The sequence below is a fragment of the Sciurus vulgaris genome, assembly GCF_902686455.1.
Source record: "Sciurus vulgaris genome assembly, chromosome: 14".
NCBI classification, from domain to species: domain Eukaryota; kingdom Metazoa; phylum Chordata; class Mammalia; order Rodentia; family Sciuridae; genus Sciurus; species Sciurus vulgaris.
Genome location: NC_136475.1, coordinates 41,768,718 through 41,795,454, shown reverse-complemented (window position 1 = coordinate 41,795,454; position 26,737 = coordinate 41,768,718).

The window sequence follows — 26,737 nt, the reverse complement described above, 5'->3', positions numbered from 1 at the left end:
TTAACATCACAGGGTTTCAACATGTGTTTTGTCTCCGTGATGTTTTTCTGGAAATTTGTAGAATTATTCCCATCACCTCTAGCAAGATCCTCAGACTGAGGTGAGTAATATATTATTAGGAAAACTCCACAGAACAACATCAAAGCTAGGGAGGCATACATCTGGCTACAATCCTTTTAGGATGAGTCTCTGCAATCATCCTTGAGTGGAACTCTGTCACGCACTGGAAGGAGAGCCAGGTGCCCCCGCAGGGTACAGTTAGGATTAGTATTAAATTCTGGGTTTTTTTAAGGTTAGAGTGAGGGACTGGAAAAGTGTATCAGTAAACACAAGTATTTATAAGGATGGGCCTAAGAAAATAGGTATGAAACCCTATATGAACATATATAGGTTCTGGATCAGGGAAGAGTATATGTTGAACCATATGAACACACTTTTATTTTCTGTGTGGATGCATGACATTTATATAATAAATATATACTAATATATATGCAAATTTACCGTGGATAATTGAATATATGCTTCAATGTAGATAAATAAGTATATGAGTACTTATGCTGTTTGTAAAATTAGGTTGCTATAAGGATAATGTATGGTGTAGCATTAAATATTCAGTTGTGTTAAAATTAAGTTTAGAGAATGAATATATATATATATATATATATATATCAGGAATCATAAAGAGTCATAAGAAAATATTTGTGAAAATATAAACAAAACGCATATATACATAAGAGTTGTGAAAAAGAAAAGGGAATAACATGAGCCATGCATTTACACAGTTTTCATTAGGCATTGCATGGATAGACCGTATATATAAATATAAAATAATAAATATTCAAATATACTATGATAATTGAATATATGTCAAAACACTTAAATATTCAAATTACTATACAACTTTTAGTAAAATTAGGTTTAGATATACAGATAACAGGGTTAATATTAAATGTTTATTTATTTGGGGTAGGGTTAGAGATAGGGAATGAATATGTATATATGGAAACAAATATTCAGAAGAATCATAATATATATACTTTTTAAAGTTGAGGATACATGGATATAACATAAAATGGAACATGTAATAATATATGCAAGAAACATGAATATTCATAACAATCATTTTAATGCATATATTTTATATCGAGGTTGCATGGATATAACATATAACTGAATGTATAATAATATATGTAAAAATATGGCATTGATCATTTATCCATAATATCCAAAATATCCATAAATATTCATATTAGCACACATGCCTTAATGAAAATTAGGTTTAGTTATAATAACAGTTAGTTAAAATAACAGTTAGTGTCCAATTTGGATGCCAGGTGCAGTGGCACACACCTGTAATTCCAGCATCTCAGGAGGCTGAGGCAGGAAGATCAAGAATTCAAAGTCAGCCTCAGTAACAATGAGGGACTAAGCAACTCATTGAGACTATGTCTCTAAATAAAATGCAAAATAGACCTGGGGATGTGACTCCATTTTGAATGTCTCTGAGTTGGATTCCCAGTAACAAAGCAAAAAAAAAAAAAAAAAAAAATTACAGTTAGTGTTAAATTTTGAGTTGTTTAGGGTGTGAATATGCATATAGGGTAACGTGAATATTTATAAGAATGTACATGTGAAAATATGTTTAAGACCATATGTAAACATATATATTCTGAAACTTGAAGTGTATACTTAGAGTCATATGTATACACTTATTTAAAATGTGGTATGTCTAGTTAAGTTATATGAATAAATATGAAATAGTATATATGTGAATACACCATTGATAATTGAATATACAAGTAAAACCAAACAAAAATATTCTGATTAGCACACATGCTTTATGTCAAATTAGATTTGGTATAGGAGTAATATAATGTTAGTATTAGATTTTAAGTTGGCTTAGCATGTAATTAAGTTGCTTAGGGTTTCCCTAATTGAGGGAGCCTGGCTTTGTGATGGAAAACATCCATGCTTGACCTCTAGTGTTGTTGAGACATAGGCAAAATCCAGAACCTCGAATGGGTTGTTCATTTTATCCAGATATCTGCTGGTTTGAATATTTAAAGGAAAATCCAGGAGGAGGAGGCCAAATGGGACAAAAATTATTTGATTTTGGTAGTAAATACTTGGAGTTCAGGTTGGAATTAACCCCCCAATGCTTACAATATAATGAGGGCATATAATTTTTCATGGGTGTCTCTGCATCTCCTCTTGCCCCAGGTCACAGTGGATGACTGGGAAATTTTCTTCTCAGAGTTTAGCTACAACCCTTTCTTACTGAAAATGTCAATGGTAAAACTTCCTCAGATACACCAGCCAGATGGATAATTCAATATATAAATCAAAACACGGATCAATACACATATCACTATATATGCCAGTACGTAAAATAATGTTTAGTTATCAGGGTAAGTTAAGGGTTAATATTAAATTCTAGGTTGATTTAAGGTTAGTGTGAGGAACTGAATATATATAACAGGAAACACAGCTATTCATAAGAATGTACTTGAGAAAATATGTAGAAAACCTATATAAACATATAGAGTTTGATACAGGGAAGGTTATATTGTGAGTCATACGAACACACTTTTTTTTTTTAATCTGCTTTTGGGGTGTAGTAGTTGAATATCTTATTTTTACCTCAATTGTGTGGGAATTGATATAACTTCTAGTATTCTTGTAGAATACTAGAGATCACAATATGTGTCATTGATCAATGTCTAAAGTTTATTTGTACTTTTACCTTCTACAATAACACAAGGGGTCTGGGAATACAGCTCAGAGATAAAGCTCTTGCCTAAGTAGGTATAAGGTCCTGGGTTTGATCCCCAGCACCACAAATAACAGCAACAACCACCATAATAATAAAAGGACCTTAGAACATTTTTATTCCATTTGCCCTGGCTCCTGATTCAAATGCACATTTTATGTGTTTAATTTTTTTTAACCCCAAGCAGACATGGTTATGTTGTTTGGGGTCTCCTCAAATTAAACCTCATTTTACTTCTTCCTTCATCTATAATCTATCATTTTAAATCACTTTCCTTTTTTAATTTATTTTTATTGTAAACAAATGGGATACATGTTGTTTCAGTTTGTACATGGAGTAACAGCATACCATTTGTGTAATCATACATTTACATAGGGTAATGATGTTTGATTCATTCTGTTATTTTTTTCCTTCCCCCCACCTCTCCCACCCCTCTTTTCCTTCTATACACTCCCTCCTTCCTCCATTCTTGCCCCCCTCTCACCCCTCATTATATGTTATCATCTGCTTATCAGCAAGATCATTCATCCTTTGGTTTTTTGAGATTGGCTTATCTCACTTAGCATGATATTCTCCAATTTCATCCATTTGCCTGCAAATACCATAATTTTTTATTCTTTATAGCTGAGTAATATTCCATTGTATATATATACCACAGTTTCTTTATCCATTCATCAATTGAAGAGCATCTAGGTTGGTTCCATAGTCTGGCTATTGTGAATTCAGCTGCTGTGAACATTGATGTAGCTGTATCTCTGTAGTAAGCTGATTTTAAGTCCTTTGGGTATAGGCTGAGGAGTGGGATAGCTGGGTCAAATGGTGGTTACATTCCAAGTTTTCAAAAAATCTCCACACTGCTTTCCAGAGTGACTGCACTAATTTGCAGCTCCACCAGCAATGTATAAGTATACCTTTTCCCCACATCCTCTCCAACACCTATTGTTGCTTGTATTCTTGATAATCACCATTCTACTTGGGTGAGATGGAATCGTAGGGTAGTAGTTGATTTGCATTTCTCTTATTACTAAAGATGGTGAACATTTTTTCATGTTTGTTGATTGCTTGTAGATCTTCTTCTGTGAAGTGACTGTTCATATCCTTAGCCCATTTGTTGATTGGGTTATTTGTATTCTTGGTGTACAGTTTTTTGAGTTCTTTATATATTCTGGAAATTAGCGCTCCATCTGAAGTATGATTGGCAAAGATTTTTCTCCCATTCTGTAGCCACTCTCTTCACATTGCTGATAGTTTTCTTTGCTGAGAGAAAGCTATTTAGTTTGAATCTATCCCAGTTATTGATTTTTGCTTTATTTCTTGTGCTATGGGAGTCATGTTAAGGAAGTCTGATCCTAACCAACATGTTGAAGATTTGGACCTACTTTTTCTTCTATAAAATGCAGGGTCTCTGGTCTGATTTCGAGGTCATTGATCCATTTTGAGTTGATTTATGTGCAGGGTGAGAGGGCTTTAGTTTCATTCTGTTGCATATGGATTTCCAGTTTCCCAGCACCATTTGTTGAAGAGGCTATCTTTTCTCCATTGCTTATTTTGGCAACTTTGTCTAGTATAAGAAAATTGTATTTATTTGGGTTGTGTGTCTGTGTCCTCTATTCTGTACCATTAATCTACCTGTCTACTTTGGTGCCAATACCATGCCATTTTGTCACTATTGCTTTGTAGTATAGTTGAAGTTCTGGTATTGCAATACCCCTTGTTTCATTCTTCCTGCTAAGGATTTCTTTAGCTATTCTGGGTTTCTTATTCTTCCAGATGAATTTCATGATTGCTTTTATTTTCTTTGTGGATGCATGGATATTATATAAATGAATATACAATGTACAATATGAATTGTACATTGTACGAAATGAATATACATGTACAATATATTGCAAATGTACAATAGATAATTGACTATGTATTAAAATGCAGATAAATAAACATGAATATATACACTTTTTTGTAAAATTAGGTTTTGGTATAGAGATAATATTTGGTTCAGTATTAAATTTTTAGTTGGGTTAAAATTAGGTTTAGGGAGGGATTTGTATATCAGAAATCATGAAGGGTCATAATAAAGTATGTATAAAAATATAAACAAAACACATATAACATATATGTTCTAAAAAGAAAAGGTATAAGATGACCCAAGCATTGACATATTTTTCATTAGGGGATGCATGAGTATGTCATATATATTAATACAAAGTAATATATATGCAAATATACTATTGGTAATTGAATATATGTCAAAATACCACAAATATATTATATTAATATACAGGCTTTTATATAAAGTTAGGTTTATTTATAGGGATGATAGAGCTAGTATTAAATGTTGAGTTGTGGAATTGGGATAGAATTAGAGTTAAGGAATGACTATGTATATTGGCAAACATAAATACTCATAAGGATAAAAATAATATACATTTTTTAAGTTGAGGCTGCAAGGATATAACATATAACTGGATATATAATATTAAATATGCAAATATGGCATTGATCATTTAATATTGAAGACAAAATACCCATAAACCTTCACATTAGCATATAACTTTATGTGAAATGAGGTTTAGTTATGGGGTTAATGTTACAATTAGTGTGAAATTTTGATGCCAGGTGCTGTAGCACATAGGTGTAATCCCAGTAGCTTCAAAGGTGAGGCAGGAGGATCAAGAATTCAAAGTCTGTCTCAGCAACTAAGCAATTCAATGAGACTCTGTCTCTAAACAAAATGCAAAATAGCCCCAGGGATATAGCTTGGTGGTTGAGTACCCCTAAGATTTATCCCAAGTACCAAGAAAAAAAAGGTAGAGTTACTGTTAAATTTTGAGTTGAATAGGGAATGAATATGTATATAGGGTAATATAAATACTCATAAGAATGTACATATTAAAATATGTCTAAAACCATATGTAAACACATAGATTCTGAAATTTGAAGCATATACTGAGCATACAATATATACACATTTTTAAACTGTGGTATGCCCGGTTAAGTTATATAAATAAATATGAAAAAGTATATATGTGATAATTGAATATACAAAAAAAACAACTACACATCAATATTCTTATTAGTATACATGCTTTTATGTAAAATTAGATTTAGATATAGGAATAATATTAATGTTGCTATTTAATTTTAAGCTCATTTAGCATGTGAATATGTATATCAGAAAACATGAATATTCATAAGTATATACATGTAAAAATATGTGCAAAACTTTAAAATACAGGCTCTGAAACAGGGGATGGAATTATGTGAGTAGTTGGAATACAGTTTTTAAAAATTTTGGGTTGGGATATGTGTGCATATATCATATAATGAATATGTAATTTTTGAATGAATGCAATTATACCAAAGATAACTGAATATGTAAGTAAAAATACACATGAATATTTATAATGTTATACATGCTTTTATGTAAAATTATCTTAGGTATATGGATAAGTTAGTGTTCATATTAAATTTGAGTTCTTGTAAGTTTAGGGTTAGGGAATTATGGGTATCAGACTCAAGAATATTCAGAAGAATTTTTGCATGAAAATGTGTATGATAACATATGTAAACACTTATGTTCTGAAACAAGGGGGGTTTAATGTGAGTCATAGGAATACACTTTTTAAAATTTAAGGATGTCTTATATAACCTATTAAATTAACATAAAATATTTTATGATGATACACATTTGATATTTTAATATATGTCAAAATACAAATAATATCCATTTTAGTATAAGCATTTTTATGTAAAATTAGGTTTAGATATTGGGTTGGGTTAGGGTTAGAATTCAGTTAGGGCTATGGTTAGCAAATTAATATGTATTTCAGTAAATATGAATTTTCATAAGAATGTATGTGTGAAAATATGTTTGAAATATTTGTTTTTAGATACAGAAAGTTTTATAATGTAAGTCATATAAATATACATATTCAAAATTGCATATGAATGGATATATCATATAAATTGATCTGTAGTAATATATACACATGTAAATCAAAGTAACAAATATTCATATCACTGTACAAAATTTTACATAACATTATGTTTAGGTTTAGGGATAATGTTAGAGTTAGTTACATTTTGAGTTGTTTAGGGAACAAATATGTTAACTGGAAATATGAATATTAATAAGAAGATACATATGAAAATATGTATGAAAACAAACAAAAGTTTGAAATAGAGAAGGGTTTAATGTGAATTGTATAAATACATATTTTAAGTTTAGGAATACAGTCAGTCATAAATTATATACATGAATGTATAATATAAATATATTTATATATATACATAGAGTTATAATTGAACATATCAATCAAAATACACATCAATATTCACATTATCACATGGGATTTTATGTAAAAATTAGGTTTAGTTTTCTGTAGGAATTTCAGGTAAGTCAATGTACAGGGGAGCAAAAGTACTTGAATCCAGAAAACTTCTCAGGACACAATAGGTGCCCTGTTTAATGGTGTAGAAACTGCAACTCCTTGGTCCTTGAGGCCTGGAGAAATTATCTTATTAAAATAATACTTGGTACTAGTGGACTCTGAGAAGCATGCAACTTATGTGATCTGCATATGTGCACATGTGCAAATATAGCTGTAACCTAGTGTAACTTGATATAACCCTAGAATAGATAATAAACTGGACTTGCTTTCCTATGGGAGCTACTTCTTCTCTTTACCACCCTGAGTATTTGCCTCTTGATTAGCTCTCCCCTTAATCTTTATAGTTGGACACCAATTAATCTTTGCAGCTGGCACCTTCTGGATGTGTTGATGGGAGAAGGGGATATCTTAACCTGGAACAGGCTTTGACACACATCACACATCACATCAGCTAACTTATGGGAGTTCCCTGTCTGAAGCTCAATGTAGTCATCAGGCTGAATTTTCTTATTTGAGCCTAAGGCCAAATTCTGATCTTTTTGCTTTCCTGTCTGAAATAGACTCTTGCTGTTCATGGTATCTGGAGATTGGAACCTTAAGACACAAAGTTGGGAAGACATAGGTAAAAAATTGTATGAGGAGCTCCTAAAACTAGTTACATGCTTGGTATTTGTGTCAAGATCAAGATACTAACTCACAAAGAACCTTGACAGAGCCACAGACTTTTCTGGTATTTTCTAAGACTGAAGTTTTTTCTCAGACCTCTCCTTGATTCTTACTCCTCCCCCTTCTCCTTTCCTCTTCCAGTTCAGTCTCATTTATCTAAATGTCTCAGGTAGCCAACTGAAAAGGAGAACTCATATATTGATGTCTGCCACATTAGATTAAACAATGTTAATCAGCCAGAATATGAACAATTGCCTTTTGCTTTGTATAAGAATTAAGAAGGACAGTGTTGGAGAGTGGAATAGTAATCACCTTAATATAGAGAGCCTGAAAATGGGTTATGTCTTGGTTCCCAATAATTGGAAAGCATTGGTGAAAATTGTTTTTTCTCCTGCCCAAAATATAGAAGTATTACAAGAATACTCTGATTTAGCCCATGTTCAAGCACAGGATAATGCTAAGGAAATGTTAATGTTGATTATGATGACTTATATGGTGTGAAGCAAGGAGGGACATTACAACAAAAATCTCAGTTGCCCACAGTTATCATTGCCCAAATTAGAACTTTAGTTTGAAAGCATGGAGGAGAATCCCAGACACTCGGGATCCTCCAAGTCCTTTGCTGTACTTTGGCAAGCTCAGGGGAGACTTTCATTAATGTTAACTGATTGACTAAAGCCACTGAAAGACTAGTAGACAATTTGGAGGCTGCCAATATTCTACCCAAAAACTGGCTTATGAAAATGCCAACCAAGATTGTAAGGAAGTAATGAAATCTATTTACCATAAAGTGGATACAACACTTTCTGATAATAAAGACATGTCAAAATGTTGGAACTGAAACTCATAAAGCAACTTTACTGGCTGCTGCTCTAAAACCCCCTGATAAAATTTGTTACAATTGTAAAGAATCTGGCCATATTCAAAGGATTGTAAGATAACAAAAGGGCCACAAATACAACCCAATCAGAAATGCCCAATCTGTCACAAAGGATTTCATTGGGCTAATCAATCCAGATCTAAACAGACATGTTGGAAAACCCAATTAGGGTCACCTCCCAACCCAGGGCCAAAGGAGGAGGAACTCTTTTTACCTGCAGATACAGGTCTCCTTCACAAATGTTTCCAATTCAAACAGAAGCTTCTTCCAAAATCCTTTCCTGCCACTAGAGGGAGTGCAGGAATAGATTCAATTACTACTAAGGATGCTCAAATATGTCTGCCTGGGGAAGTTGGTAAAATTGCTACCCAAATTCAAGGACCTCTACATAAAGGTATCTTTGATTTAATGTTGCCCACTCCCCAGTGCTAAAGAAGAAAATTTATAATTCTTGGAGTGATGATTCTGAAAATACTGGTTAAATATACATTTGAGTGTGGTCTATATGCCCTTAAATCTCCCCAATGGATCCTCCATACCTCAATTAATTTTCATTATTATGTTATTGCCCAACAACCCCTAAATAAAAGAGAGAATACAAGTTTTGGGCCTACTATTATTAGAGCATGTTTATCTCTAACTGAAAATAGACCAAAATTAACCCTTTGTTTAAATGAACAATCTCTGGAAAATTGGACACTGGTACTGAAATTACACTTATAACTGTCTCAATGTGGCCTCTTGCAGGGCCTTTACAGAAGGCCACCCCAGTTTTGGGGCATTGGAGAAAATAATAAATAGGTGTTTACAAACTCTCTATGATTGTGATGCTCCACCCCTTCCAACCCACAAGAAGTATTACTCTCCTGCAACCATACAATATGGCAATTCCCTTTCTTATATGAGGAAGAGACAACTTACAAAAGTTACAAATATCTTTGGAGTCACCTTTTTCTATAGGGACTCTGTGGAGTTGACCTCCTTCCCATAAAAATGGAAGGTCACCACTGCTGTTTGGGTAGAACAATGGCCATTGTCTAAGGAGAAGGTGACAACCGCAGGGGCCCTTATTCCAGAATAGTTACAATTGGTACATACTGAGCCTTCTACCAGTCCATGGAACACACCATTTTTTTATAAGAAGAATCAGAGAAATGGTGATTATTACTAGATTTATGACAAATTAATAAATGTATACAACCTATGGGTCCACTTCAGTGTGGATTTCCTAATCCTATTTTAATCCCTCAAATTTTTCCCTATATGTAACAGATTTAAAAGATAGTTTTTTACTATTCCTGTCTTTCCTGATGATTGAGGAAAATTTGCCTTCACAGTTCCTGTTTCCAATCATCATAATTCTGCTGATATCACTGGAAAGTTCTTCCTCAAGCTTTGTTAAATAGACCTACATTATGTCAACATTTTTTAAATAAGGCTCTTCAGCCTTTCTGAAAATTATTTCCAACTTCTTGTTCATCATTACATGGATGATATTTTGATTGCTGGGTTAATATTTATAAAGATACATTAACTAAATTGCAACACACTCTATTACAATCTGGCCTCCATGTGACCACAAAAAAAAAAAAAAAAAAAAACCTCAATGACATCTCCCTATTAACTATGTAGGATTAAGATACTCCAACAGGTTTTCAAGATGGCAGACTAGTGGGTGACTGCAGGTGTCACTCCAGGACTCAGGATTCAAGAAGAGGGGTTTAGAGAGACTTAGGACAAACTCAGCCACTGGGTGAATCTCTCCCACTGGCCGAGGCTCCTGGCCAGGGTGGTAGTCCCAGAATGCAGGGAACTTCATGGAGAAAGTTGCCCAGTGAGACTCCCATGCTGGAGTGGTGAACCAAGATAGCTGGGAGCATCACAGAAGAGGGTTGCCTAGAGAGACTCTCCCTGCAGAGTGAGAATCCCCACCTGGGTTGTAAGTCTGGACCGCAGCAACTTCTCAAAGGAGGGCCACCCAGTGAGACACTTCTGCACCGAGTGAGGCTCCACGGCCCAGGCAGTGGGTCTGCAACCCAGAGAACGTCGCAGAGGAGGACTTCCCAATGAAAGACTTCCTTGAAGGGTGAGGCTCACTGGCCCAGACAGGAGTTTCAGACCACAGGGAACTTCACAGACAAGAGTTGTCCAGTGAGACTTCCCTACCAAGTAAGTCCTCCCTGCCAGGTAAGACTTTCTGAACAGGGCACTGGAACCAGAGACCTAGGCCAAGACCAGCCATGCCCAGCCCCAGTCTAGTCCACTTTTTCTGACCATCAGTCAACAAGTTGGAGCACCTCTATCCACTAGCAGGGAATATACCCTACCTGAAGGTCACCACACCTAGAGGGGCAGCTTCCTTGTGGAGCACTGCATTATCAAATTCCTCCAAGACGTCAGGCTACTGAAGGCTGGGAGGTGAGTTATTAGAAATCTGCAGGGACATTATAAGTCAACAGGGGAAATCTGCAATATCTCAGTTTCACTACTAGAGGGGAAGATACCTGAGCAATATGAGAAAACAAAAGAAGAAATGTCCCAAAAATACCTAGATTTTACATCAATAAATCCAATGACACCATGGAAGAAGAAATGTCAGAAAGGGAGTTAAAAATGAACATAATTAAAATGATCAGAGAAGCAAAAAATGAGATGAAAGAGCAAATGCAGACTTTGAGATGATTGCACACCATTTAACAGTTAAAAGAGTAAACGCAGAAAGCAAAAGATCATTTCAATAGTTAGAAATTCCAAAAGAAACAAAACAAACAGAAATCCTTGAAATGAAGGAAACAATAAACCAAATTAAAACTCCACAGAAAGCAAACAATAGGCTAGAACACCTGGAAGACAGAACCTCAGACATTGAAGACAAAATTTTAATCTTGAAAACAAAGTTGACCAAACAGAGAAGATGGTAGAAATCATGAACAGAATCTACAAGAACTATGGATATCATGAAAAGGCCAAATTTAAGAATTATTGAAATTGAGGAATGCACAGAGAAACAAACCAAAGGATGAACGATCTAGTCAATGAAATAATATCAGAAAATTTTCCAACTCTGAAGAACAAAATGGAAAATGAAACAAGAGTCTTTTAAGACTCCAAATATACAAAATTACAATAGCCCACACACCAAGGCACTTATAATGAAAATACCTAACATACAAAATAAAGACAGAAATTTAAGACTGTGAGAGAAAATAATCAATTATATTCAGGGGAAACCAATACGGATATCAGCAGATTTTTCAATCCAGACCCTAAAAGTTAGAAGGACCTGGAACAACACTTTTCAAGCTCTGAAAGAAAGTGATGCCAACCAAGAATCTTATACTGATAAAACTTACCTTTAGACTTGATGACAAAATAAAATCCTTCCATGAAAAATGGAAGCTAAAAGAATTTACAAAAGAAAGCTGGCACTACAGAACATTTTCAGCAAATAATTCATGAGGAAGAGTTGAAAAACAATGATGTAATCAGCAAAGGGAGGAACTACCCGAAAGGAACAGTGTAATAAAGGAGAAACCAAGTCCTGTCAAAAAACAAAAATGAGCCAAATGACCTGGAATACAAATCATATCTCAAAATAACCCTGAATGTTAATGGCCTGAACTCATCAATCAAAAGACACAGACTGGCAGATTGGATTAAAAAGAACGATCCAACAATATGCTACCTGCAAGAGACTCATGTCATAGAAAGAGATACCCATAGACTAAAGGTGAAAGGATGGGAAAAATCATTCCATACACATGGACATAGCAAAAAAAGCCGGAGTATCCATCCTCATATCAGATAATGTGGACTTCAAACCAAAGTTAGTCAGAAGTGATAAAGGAGGACATTTTGTACGGCTTAAGGGAAGCATAAATCAGCAAGATATAATAATCATAAATATCTATGCCCCGAAAATTGGCTCATCCATGTATATCAAACAAATCCTTCTCAATTCCAGGAATCAAATAGACCACAACACAATAATACTAGGTGATTTTAACACACCTCTCTCACCACTGGACAGATCTTCCAAACAAAAATTGAATAAAGAAACCATAGATCTCAATAACACAATCAATAATTTAGACTTAACGGACATATATAGAATATACCATCCAACAAAGAGCGAATACACTTTGCTTTCAGCAGCAAATGGATCCATCTCTAAAATAGAACATATTTTATGCCAAAAAGCTAATGTTAGCAAATACAAGAAGATAAACTACCTTGTATTCTATCAGATCATAATGGATTGAAATTAAATAAATGAAAGAGTAAAAAGCAGAAAATACCCCCACCTGGAGATTAAATAATACACTATTATATGATGAATGGATAACAAAAGACATCAGGAGGGAAATAAAAAATTCTGAGAAGTAAAGGAGAACAAGACATACAAAAATCTCTGGAACACTATGAAAACAGTACTCAGAGGAAGACTTATTTCATGGAGCGCATTCAATAAAAGAAGAAATTTCAACAAATAAATGACTTAACACTACAGCTCAAAGCCCTAGAAAAAGAACAGACCAACACCAAAAGTAGCAGAGGACAGGAAATCGTTAAAGTAAGAGCTGAAATAAATGAAATTGAAACAAAAGAAACAATAGAAAAAATTAACAAAATAAATAGTTGGTTCTTTGAAAAATAAACAAAATTGGTAAACCCATATCCACAATAACAAAGAAATGAGAAGAAAGCACAAATTATTAAAATTTGGAATGAACAAGGAATATCATGACAGACATGATTGAAATGCACAACATTATTAGAAGCTATTTTGAAAATTTATACTCCAACAAAATAGAAAATCTCAAAGACATCAATAGGTTAGAGACCTATGATCCACCTAAACTGAATCAGGAGGACATACACAATTTAAATAGATCAATTTCAAGCAATGAAATAGAAGAAGTCATCAAAAGCCTACCAACAAAGAAAAGTCTGAGACCAGATGGGTTCTCAGCCAAGTTCTACAAAACCTTTGAAGAAGAGCTCATTCCAATACTTCTCAAATATTCCATGAAATAAAAGAGGAGAGAACCCTCCCAAACTCATTCTATGAAGCCAATATCACCCTGATACCTAACCAGGTAGAGACCATCAAGGAAAGAAAATTTTCAGACCAATATCCTTATTGAACATTGATGCAAAAATTCACAACAAAATTTTAGCAAATCACATACAAAAAATATATTAAAAATATAGTGCATCATGATCAAGTGGGTTTTATCCCAGGGATGCAATGTTGGTTCAACATTTGGAAATCGATAAATGTAATTCACCATATCAACAGACTTAAAGTCAAGTGTTGGGACTAATGACACGTTAATTAACTCAAGCTGACTCTTACTCCCTGGCAGGTGAGCAAGATCAAGGCTCATAGGCGGTTTCAAAGGTTAATGAAAATAAATCAGGCCACCGTTAGGGATTGGTTAACAACAGTTCCATGAATGTGATCAGCTCGTGCTGCCATATAGTCCCATGGGACTCTCACCTTCATGAATCCTCGTGCCTTGCTGCCTTTAAGTTGATTGGTTCCCACCTAACCCCCACCCTACATAAAAGCTGTGTGATTTCCTCAATAAGTGAGTTCCTGCTGTGACTGGTCTCCCTGATGCATCTGATTGTCCTCCGCCTGGAGGGCTGGGAGCTGTTGGTCAGTCAGCCCTACCTATCCCGTCTGACCTTATTGGGGAGTGTACCCTTCCCTTGCTGCTGGTCAAGAAGAACAAGGGGGCTTAAGGCCCCGACAGTCAAGAATCACATGATTATTTCAATAGATGCTGAAACAGCATTTGATGAATTATAGCATCACTTCATGCTCAAAACCTGGAAAAAATAGGGATAGTGGGAACATTCATTAACATTGTAAAGGCCATCTGTGCTAAGCCATGGCCAATATCATTCTAAATGGTGAAAAATGAAAGCATTTTACCTAAAACCTGGAACAAGACAGGGATGCCTTCTATCACCACTTCTATTCAAAATTGTCCTTGAAACTCTAGCCAGAGCAATTACAGACCAAAGAAATTAAAGGATATGATAGGAAATAAGAACTCAAACTATCCCGATTTGTGGATGACTGATTATATTAGAGGAACCAGGAAATTCCACCAGAACACTTTTAGAACTCATAAGTGAATTCAGTAAAGTACAGTTATAAGATCAGTGCTCATAAATTGAATGCATTTTTATACATAACTGATGAATCCTCAGAAATAGAAGTAGGAAATCTACCTTTTTCACAATAGCCTCAAAAAAATAAAATAAATAAAATACTACTTGGGAATCAATCTAACAAAAGAGGTGAAAGACCTCTACAATGAGAAATACAGAACACTAAAAAAGAAATTAAAGAAAACCTTAGAAGATGGAAAGATCTCCCATGTTCTTGGATAGGCAGAATTAATATTGTCAAAATGGCCATACTACAAAGTGCTATACACATTCAATGCAATTCCAATTAAAATTCCAATGACATACCTTACAGATATAGAGCAAGAAATCACGAAGTTCACCTGGAAGAATAAGAAACCCAGAATAGCTAAAGCAATTCTTAGCAAGAAGAATGAAGCAGGGGGTATTGCAATACCAGAACTTCAACAGTGCTACAAAGCAATAGTAATAAAACAGCATGGTATTAGTACGAATATAGACAGGTAGATCAATGGCACAAATAGAAGACATGGACACAAATCCAATAAATACAATTTCTCATACTAGAAAAGGTGCCAAAAATATGCAATGGAGAAAAGATAGCCTCTTCAAAAAATGAGAAAACTGGAAATCAATATGCAGCAGAATGAAACTAAACCCCTATCCCTCACCATGCACAAACTCATCATAAAATGGATTAAGGACCTCAGAATAAGACCAGAGATCCTGCATCTAATAGAAGATAAAGGTCCAAATCTTCAACATGTGGCTTAGAATCAGACTTCTTTAACAGGACTACCATAGCACAAAAAAATAAAAGCAAGATCAATAAATAGATTCAAACTAAACGCTTTCTCTCAGCAAAAGAAGGTATCAGCAATGTGAAGAGAGAGGCTACAGAGCGGGAGAAAATCTGTGCCACTCATACTTCAGGTAGAGCACTAATTTTCAGAATAAATAAATAACTCAAAAACTCTACACGAAGAATACGTATAATCCAATCAACAATGGGCTAAGAAAATGAACAGAACTTCACAGAAGATCTACAACAACAAGGATGTATGAAAAATGTTCAACATTTCTAGTAATATAGAAATGCAAATCAAAACTACCCTATAATCATCTCACACCCAATTAGAATGGCAATTATCAAAATACAAGCAACAATAGGTGTTGGAGAATTGTGGGGAAAAAGTACACTCTATATTGCTGGTGGAGTTGCAATTAGTGCACCACTCTGGAAGCAGTGTGGAGATCCCTCAGAGAGCTTGGAATGGAACCACCATTTGACGCAGCTATCCCACTCCTTGGCCTATACCCAAAGGACTTAAAATCAGCATACTACAGAGATACAGCCACATCAATTTTCATAGTTGCTCAATTCACAATAGCCAGATTGTGGAACCAACCAAGATGTCCTTCAAATGATAAATGGATAAAGAAACTGTTGTATATATATACAATGGAATATTACTCAGCCATAAATAATAATAAAAGTATGGCATTTGGAGGCAATTGTGAATCAGAGAATATCATGTGAAGTGAGATAAGCCAATTTCAAAAATCAAAGACACAATATCTCACTGATAGCAGATGATGACACATAATGGGGTAGGAGGTGGCAAGAATGGAGGAGGGGTTGGGCGAGGAAAAAATAACAGAATGAGTCAACACCAATTCCCTATGTAAAGTATGATTACACAAATGGTATGCTGTTACTCAAATGTACAACCAGAAGAAACAACCTTGTATCCCATTTGTTTACAACAAAAATAAATTTAAAAATTCTTACAGGTATAAGAACAAAGATACATCATATCAAAATCTCTGGACACTATGAAAGCAGTATTTAGAGGAAACTTATTGCCTGGAGGGCAAGAAATAAAAGAAGAAAAAAAATCAATGATAATGACTATTACTACAGTTCAAAGCCTGAGAAAAAGAAAAACAAGACCAACAACAAAAAGTAGTAGAAGAAGGAACTAGTTAAAATCAGAGCTGAAATCAATGAAATTGAAACAAAAGAAACAATAGAAAAAATTAACAAAATAATAGTTGGTTCTTTGAAAAATAAACAAAATTGGTAAACTCATATCCACAATAACAAAGAGAATGAGAGAGAAAGCACAAATTATTAAAATTTGGAATGAACAAGGAAATATCATGACAGACATGATTGAAATGCACAACTAATTAGAAGCTATTTGAAAATTTATACTCCAACAAAATAGAAATCTCAAAGACATCAATAGGTTTTTAGAGACATATGATCCACCTAAACTGAATCAGGAGGACATACCATTTAAATAATCAATTTGAAGCAATGAAATAGAAGAGGTCATCAAAAGCCTACCAACAAAGAAAAGTCCGGGACCAGATGGGTTCTCAGCCGAGTTCTACTAAACCTTTAAGAAGAGCTCATTCCAATACTTCTCAAAGTATTCCATAAAATAGAGGAAGGAACCCTCCCAATATCACCTGATACCTAACCAGACAGAGGACACATCAAGGAAAGAAAATTCACAGACCAATATCCTTATTGAACATTGATGCAAAAATTTCTCACAAAATTTTAGCAAATCACATACAAAAATATATTAAAAAGATAGTGCATCATGATCAAGTGGTTTTATCCCAGGGATGCAAGGTTGGTTCAACATCCAAAAATCAATAAATGTAATTTACCATACCAACAGACTTAAAGTCAAGAATCACATGATTATTTCATAGATGCAGAAAAAGCATTCGATAAAATAAAGCACCCCTTCATGCTCAAAACACTACAAAAAATAGACATAGTAGGAACATTTCTTAACATTGTAAAGGCTATCTATGCTAAGCCCTTGGCCAATATCATTCTAAATGGTGAAAAACTGAAATCATTCCCCCTAAAAACTGGAACAAGGCAGGGATGCCCTCTTTCACCACTTCTATTCAACATCGTTCTTGAGACTCTAGCCAGAGCAATTAGACAGACCAAAGAAACCAAACGGATACAAATAGGAAAAGAAGAATTCAAACTATCCCTATTTGCTAATGGCATGATTCTATATTTAGAGGAACCAGGAAATTCCACCAGAACACTTTTAGAACTCATAAGTGAATTCAGTACAGTAGAAGGATATATGACCAATGCTCTTAAATCTAATGCATTTTTATTCATAAGTGATGAATCCTCACAAAGAGAAGTTAGGAAAACTACCCCATTCACAATAGCCTCGAAAAAAATAAAATACTTGAGAATCAATCTAACAAAAGAGGTGAAAGACCTCTACAATGAGAACTACTGAACATTAAAGAAAGAAATTAAAGAAAACCTTAGAAGATAGAAAGATCTCCCATGTTCTTGGATAGGTAGAATTAATATTGTCTAAATGGCCATAGTACCAAAAGTGCTATACAGATTCAATGCAATTCCAATTAAAATCCCAATGATGTCCTTCACGGACATAGATAAAGCAATCATGAAATTCATCTGGAAGAATAAGAAACCCAGAATAGCTAAAGCAGTCCTTAGCAGGAAGAGTGAAGCAGGATGTATCACAACACCAGAACTTCGACTATACTACACAAGCAATAGTAACAAAAACGGCATGGTATTGGCACCAAAAGAGACAGGTAGATCAATGGTACAGAATAGAGGACATGGACACAAACCCTAATAAATACAGTTTTCTCATACTAGACACAGTTGCCAAAAACACGCAATGGAGAAGAGACAGCCTGTTCAACAAATGGTGCTGGGAAAACTGGAATCATATGCAGCAGAATGAAATTAACCCCTATCTCTCACCCTGCACCACACTCAACTCAAAATGGATCAAGGACCTTGGAATCAGATCAGAGACCCTGCATTTTACAGAAGAAAAAGTAGGTCCAAATCTTCAACATGTTGGCATAGGATCAGACTTCCTTAATAGGACTTCCACAGCACAAGAAAAAAAAAAAACTGGGAATCAATTACTGGGGTAGATTCAAACTAAAAAGCATTCTCTTATCAAAGAAAACTATCAGCAATGTGAAGAGAGAGCCTACAGGGTGGGAGAAAATCTTTGCCACTCATACTTCAGATAGAGCACTAATTTCAGAATATATAAAGAACTCAAAAAACCTTTACACCAAGAATACAAATAACCCAATCAACAATAGGGCTAAGGAAATGAATAGACACTTCACAGAAGAAGGTCTACAAACAATCAACAAATATATGAAAAAATGTTCTACATTACTAGTAATAAGAGAAGTGCAAATCACAACTACCCTAAGATTACATCTCACCCCAATTAGAAATGGTGATTATCAAGAATACAAATAAAAATAGGTATTGGCGAGGATGTGGGGCAAAAGTTACACTCATACATTGCTGGTGGGGTCACAAATTAGTGTAGCCACTCTGGAAAGCAGTGTGGAGATTCCTTAGAAAACTTGAAGTAGAACCACCTTTTGACCCAGCTATCTCACTCCAGGGCCTATACCCAAAAGACTTAAAATCAGCATAATATAGTGATGCAGCCACATCAATGTTCATAGCTGCTCAATTCACAATAGCCAGATTGTGGAACCAGCCTAAATGTCCTCCAATGATGAATGAATAAAAAAAGCTGTGGTATATATATATATATATACAATGGAATTACTCAGCCATGAAGAATAATAAAATTATGTCATTTGGAAGCAAATGTATGAAATCGGAGAATATCATGCTAAGTGAGGTAAGTCAATCTCAAAAAAACAAAGGATGAATATCCTCCCTGATAAGTGGATGATGATTCATAATGGAGAGTGGGAGGGAGGCAAGAATGGAGGAATTAGGGACTGTATAGAGGGAAAAGAGGGGTGGGAGGTGAGGAGGGGAAGGAAAAAATGACAGAATGAATCAAACACAATTACCCTATGTAAATGTGTGATTACACAAATGGTATGTCTCTACTTCATGTACAACCAGAGAAACAAATTGTACCCCATTTGTTTACAATAAAAAAGATACTCCAACATTATTCCATTCCTTATACTCCAAAACTGACTCTTTCTTGTGAATTTTCCTTAGTTTATTTACAGCAATTTTTAGGACATTAAATTGGGCTCTACCATATATTTATTTAACTACTGATATGTTGTTGCATTTTTCCAGCTGTTGAAACACGAACATAATCCCACCCAATTTTTTCAATTAACTCCTCCACTGACTGCATCTCTTCAGTGTGTTAATGAGAAATTATCTAAAGTTTCTTATACATACACTCCCAACAATCCATGTTTCTTTATTTCTAATAATCTTACAGGAAAGACTTATGCATTTGCTGAAGTTGTTGCCATTTGTAATCAAAATTTGCATATAATAGAGTGGTTATATTCTCCTCAAGTCTCAGGAAGAAATGTTCTCCCTTATTCTCATATGAATGCTCAATTGATCTCAGATGGTGGCAATCACATTTATCTTTTACAGGATCTTTATCTTACTTATGGAAAAACTTTCCATTTACACTATTTACAACTTTCTTCAAATCATCAAGCTGTGTTAACTGATTTTTTAGCTACTGTTGCTTTCCATACAGCTCCACATGAAAACCTTTCATTGTTGTGTCAAGTCTCTCATGCTTCTTTTTCTATAATCTCCTCCATTCCATTTTCCAGAATGATTACTGTCTATAATGATGGAGAAAAAAATGGAGTGTGAGATCTGTATTCACTAATAAAAATCGGACTGATTATCACACATTGCCTAAAGTTTCTCCTCAGTAGACAGAATTAGCTGCGATTATTTTGATGCTTTGTAAGTTTTCCACTACCTTAAACATCTTTACAGATTCTCAGTATGTAGCCAGACTGATGCCTCTTAATTCCTCTGCAATTTTGTCACATCATTTGGACTCTAATTTGCTATCCTTGTTTTACCACTCTTTAATCTCTTTTACGGGATTGTACAGCTTCAGTATTTTTTGCTCCACATATGTAGCCACACTAAGATTGCTGGAACAATCACTAAAAGAAATGCTCATGCTGATGCTGCTATACAAAATCACTTTACTCCTCTCTTTTCAGATGCCATGGAATCACAACTTTTTCATCAAAATGTTCATTCTTTAATAAAAACCTTTCTATTTCCTTTCAACAGGCCTGTTTCATCATTAACAATTGCTCTCATTGCACACCTTTTCCCTTGCTTGAGAAACTGTAAACCCTCGAGTTTACATTATTGCCCTTTGTCAGATGGATGCGACTCAGTTTCCTCCTTTTTATCCCTGTTCCTTTTTACGTGTTACCATAGATATAGCCTCAGGCCTTATATGAACCAGTGCACATTGTTCACAGAATGTCTCAGCCTGTATCTCTCATGTGGTATTTTACATTGCCACAATGGGTAAACCTCATCATTTAAAAAATGACAATGCCCCTGATTATACTTCTAGTGTCTTTGCTCAGTTTTGAAATCAATGGAATATGATTCATACCCTGCCTTCCTCAATCAATCTTACTGTAGGCCTTAGTTGAATGTGCAGGTTGCATGTTTAAAACATGCCTTTTAAAGGAAAAAATTAATAGGGGAACTAGACTTGCTTATGCTGATAATGCTCTCAATACTGTCTTGTTCACAATAAATGCTCTTTGTACAGTATGAAGATAATCCACATCACTGGTCCTCTGCCTTGGACAGGCATTATACGCCTAAGGAATTTTACAGATTTATGTAAAATACCCAGTTCCACCAGATCCAATTTTGCAGGACCCTGTACCTTTGATTACATGGAGGAAGGGAGGTGCAGCTATTTTTTACTTCTTCAGGACCTGGCTGGATTTCTGCCAGGTGTGTGAGACCCGTCAATCATCATGAGTTGGCATTGAGGAATTCACACTTCAATTCCCAAATTCCATTTATGCTGCTGAAGAGGACCATGATTCAAAGAAGGAGATTCCAACAAGAATAACAGACCCAAAGGACTCTTGGTCTTCTAATCATCTTGTGACTTGTGGGGATATAAAGATTTCAACATCTGCTCAACAATTGCTAACCCAGATGGGGTTAGAACGCACCTCAGAACATTTGGTTATAGCTCTGTTTGCCAAAATTACCCTAAATTCCACAACTATGCTGGCTATTATTGTGTTATTTCTCTTTTGCTCTATCCCTGTTGGTGGGTGGTACCCCTGTACAAAAAACTGTTTCATCTTTGGTTTCCCTCACCAAATATAATGTTTGGATCTGCTAAGAGGAAATTGTTAATTCTTCTGAGATTTGCATTCATTAAGATGTAGATATAGGAAGCATACTGAGATCTTGCCTTGTCCCTGTGTGCTGTCCTGCTTATGAAATTGTTAATATGATGATGCTTTTCCCAAGGCATTCAAAAATCTGCATCTTATAAAGATTCCTGTAATTGGGGAAATCCTCATTATACAAAGCCTTCCCATGCCATGATGCTACTTACACCTGTGGTCTCTTTAAATATGACTGATACCTGTGCTGAAATTCTAAACTGTACTCATAAATATGTGTCAATGGAATATCCTTCCTTCAATTGCTCTAATGTTGAACCCATTTTGTATGGAGATGTACATATCCCTTTGCCTCCTGGATGGTTCTTTTTGTGGGTCTTATACTTCTAACTATATTCTGACTAATATGTCCCATGAACTCATTGTTGTGAAGTAGATTAAAGGTGTTTCTCCCCTCTCCTTAGGATTTAATAGGTCATCATCCAGCTCAATGGTTACATAAAAGGCTGTATCCTTAGATATGATAGTGATGATCAATTTATCTATTGTCTAAAATAGAATTTGAAACTTTCTCTTTAGTTGGTATTCCTGCCCTAGCAGTAGAAGCTTAAAACAGACAATGAAACTTGCGTGTGCTATGGTAAAAAATATAAAGTACACATCAATGGCAATTACTATGCTAAATGAGGAACAAAAAAATCATCAAGTTATTCTTGATATAGGACTTCTATTGATATTTGCTATGGTTACATAATAAGGGATGCTAAAAAGTTAATAATGTTATTTTAATTTAACTGATAATAGTAATCCAAATTTAAAGGGAATTGGATCATCTTAAGTATATTGTAAAGAAGGTGCAACAAGATGATGGAGGTTGGGATTTATTATATTGATTAAACTTATGCCTACCAAATTTTAAATGGATCAAATAGCTTTTCATTGGAGGATGTTTATTGATACTTGTCTTATTATGCTGTGCTTGTTTTTGCCAATGTTTGCTTTGCTTTCTCCCTCCACCTTCTTTGAACAGAAGACAAGTCATTTCTATTCAAAAACCTGTAAAACAAAAATGGTGATTTGTAGGGATTTCATCAGGTCAGTTAATGTATAAAGGAGCAAAAGTCCATGAGTTGAGAAAAGTGCTCAGGACAAAATAGGGGCCCAGTTTGAATGGTTTAGTGGTGATCTGCAACCTTCTTTGTCTGAGACTGGAGACATATCTTATTATATAATATTTGATACTAGTGGACCTGAGAAGCAAGCAAGTTATGTGATCTGTACATGAAGATAGCTAACTGCACTATGTAACCTAGTGTAAATTGATAAGACCCTGGAATAGATGATAAACTGAACTGGTTTCCCACTGGAGCTACTTCTTCCTTTTACCAATCCTGTCTGCTTGCCTCTTCATTGCTCTCTCCTTAACCCTTAAACGTGGGCCCCAATTAACTTTTACAGTTATATACAAAATGTTAGGATTTGTACTAAATTTTGATTGGGTTTCTATATATGTATAGGGAATTGAATACATATACCATGAAACATGAAAATTTATGAACATCTACATGTGAAAATATGTATGAAAATGTACATATATTTTGAAGTAGGGAATGGTTTAGTGTGGGACATATAAATACTTTTTTTTAATTGTGGGATGTATGGATAATATGTATATATATATATATATATATATATATATATACAATTATAGGTATGCAAATAAACCATTTATAATTGAAGGTATAAGTCAAAATACACATAACTATTCTTATTACTATATGTGCATTTATGTAAATTTAAATTTAGGTATGGGGTGAATTTCAGGTTAGTATTAAATTTTTTGTTTTCATAGGGTTAGTGTTAAGGAATGAATATGAGTATCAGGAAACATGAATTTTCCCCAGAAAATATACTTGAAAATATATTAAAATAGCAGATGTTTTAGGATGATTCATACAAATACACTTTTTAAATTATGGAAGCATGGATAAATTACATATATGAATATATAATATATAAGCAAATATTCTATTGATCATCAATATAGAAGTCAAAATACACACAGATTTCATATTTTATGTATGTTTTCATGCAAATTCTGTTATGGCATAAATTTAGGGTTAGTATAAAATTTAGGGTTGGGTTTTGGTTAGGGTTTGGGAATAAATATGAATATCAGGAAACATGAATATTCATAAGAATCAACACAGGAAAATATGTACTCATTCAGAAAACTACCTTGAGGGAAAGGTCCCACTTGCAATGAACTATTGTTGACCAATGGCACACGCAGTTCCAAAATGAAATCTTAACTTCAAGCTGTGAAAAGAAAAGCAATAATTCTTCATGCTAGTTCCACCCTAGACAAACCCCAATGTGCTCACTGACAACTGAGTTCTTTTGACATAAAGCTGCTTGCACAAAATGCTACTTTTCTCTTCTTCCCACATTCTTAGCAACCTCATGCAGAACAAAGTTCAGACCCAGTATCCAGTCTGATAGGTACTCCAAGTTAGCAGGAAAAGCTGGTATGCTAAAGGGTCAACTCCCCAAGGATTCAATGAAATTGAACTGACAATTTTTTTCCAAAACCCCCCTGAAGTAACAGATCCCTCTTGCAAAGAACTTCCATTTACCAATGCCACAGACACTTCAAAACTGAAACCTTGCCTTTGACCCCTGAGAAGGGGTACTGTTTCACGCTGGGTCAACTCAAGATAAACTCCAATGTGCTCACTGACAATTAAATGAGTTTCTGCTTCCAGAAACTGCTTCAGTTATGCCTTCCTATATGTTCTCAGCAAACACCTATGGAACACATTTCAGAACCAGTATCCAGAGGTTGTTAGCAGTAATTTTACCATGTCACTAAAGTGTGAGTGTACTATTAAAATATTCTTTCTGAATGACATCTCAACATGTCTCTGACACTGGTTTAGTAGCTGCACTTCTATGTGTTGCAGTTCCTTGGGAAAGCTTTTGGAATATGAAGTTTTTCAGAAAGCACTTGTACCTATGTGCCCCTAGTTACCAATGCCATTTACCAATGGCATTATTGATTTAAAAGTGAAAACTTGCTTACAGGCTCTGAAAGTACTAATGCTTCATTCTGGTTTGGCCATAACTAAATCCAAAGTGCTCACTGCAAACATTATTTTCTGCCAAAGTTGCTTGAAAAATAACTTTCAGTTCTGCTCCTCCTAGTCATCCTCAGCAAAATCATTCAAAACACAGTTCAACCTGATATCAAGAGGCTCTGGAAGAAATTGGAATGTGCTACTGAATGGTGAGTGCACTCTTGAAACATCCTCTCTGAAGAAATTAGATCTTCTTCTGCTATTTGTTAAAAACACTTCTCTGAGCTGGTTTTCCTCAGCCATTTGGAAGAGAATCACTTGTACCATGGTGCCCCAAGAAAGGATGAAACTAGTATTGCAAAGAGAGTCAATTCCCCAAAGTTTCATTGGAATCAAATTGTAAAACTTTCTCAGAAAACTCCCTGAACTACCAGATCCTGCTTGCAAGAGACTACCACTCACCAATGGTCCAGATGTTTTCAATCTTATGCCTTCTCTGCACACATGTAGAAGTGGTGTTCAACAGGGGACAAAACCCCAATGTGCTTACTAAGAACTGAGTTTCTGTAAATTGAAGTTGCTTGAACAAAGTGTTTCAGTTCTGCTATTAATATCTCTTCTCAGCTAGCACATTGGGACACCATTCAGAGCCCATATACACAGTCTCCTAGGAAGAATAGAAGTGTGCTAACAAAGTGCACGTGCTCCTTCGAAAGCCCCTCACTCTCCCAGCTGGAAGTGCTCATGCAACTTGTTAGACACTGCACTTTTTGTGTGCTGCTTTTTCTCAGAAAATGTTTTTTTGTGAATAAGCAATTTCATATTTTTGAATGAGTTTAGAATGGGAACATAGGGAGCACTTGTACCTAACTGCTCCAAAACAGAAAAAGAAAGTAGTACTGTTATAAAGTCAATTCTCCAAATTCTCATAAAATCTAAAAGAAAAACTTCCCAGGAAACCCCCTACTGCTTGATCTCACTTGCAATGAACTGGCATTTACTAAAATTGCTTCAATTTGGAAACTCGGCAGAATGCTCTTAAAAGCAGTAAATCTTTATCTAGTCCACTCAGGAGAAACCACAATGTGCACACTGAAAACTGAGGTCCTGTACCTTGAGGCTGCTTCAGAAATGTGCTTCACTTCTGGTCTTTCTAGCTCTTCTCAGCAATCACATGCACAGCTCAGTTCATACTCCACATCCAGTCTCCTACTAGAATTGCAGTGTGCTGTTAAAGGGTGAGTGAATTATTGTAACCTTCTCTCTGGGTGACGTTCAGAAGTGCCCATGCACTTCTGTGTGCTGCTATTCCTCAGGCATTTTGAATAAAATCATGAAGGTTCTAAGGGAGAAATTGTATCTAGGTGTTCTAGTTAGAAACAAAATTTGCATTTTAAGAAAGCCAATTCCTCACAGGCTTCATTCGTACTGTCAAATTTTATCGGGAAATTTCCTACCATTGCCGGATTTCACTAGTGAGAGGACCACCCTTTACAAATTGCACAGAAACTTGGAGTTTAGAGATCAAAGACTGTCAAATAACTGAAAGGCAGGCTGCTCAATGCACTAGCAC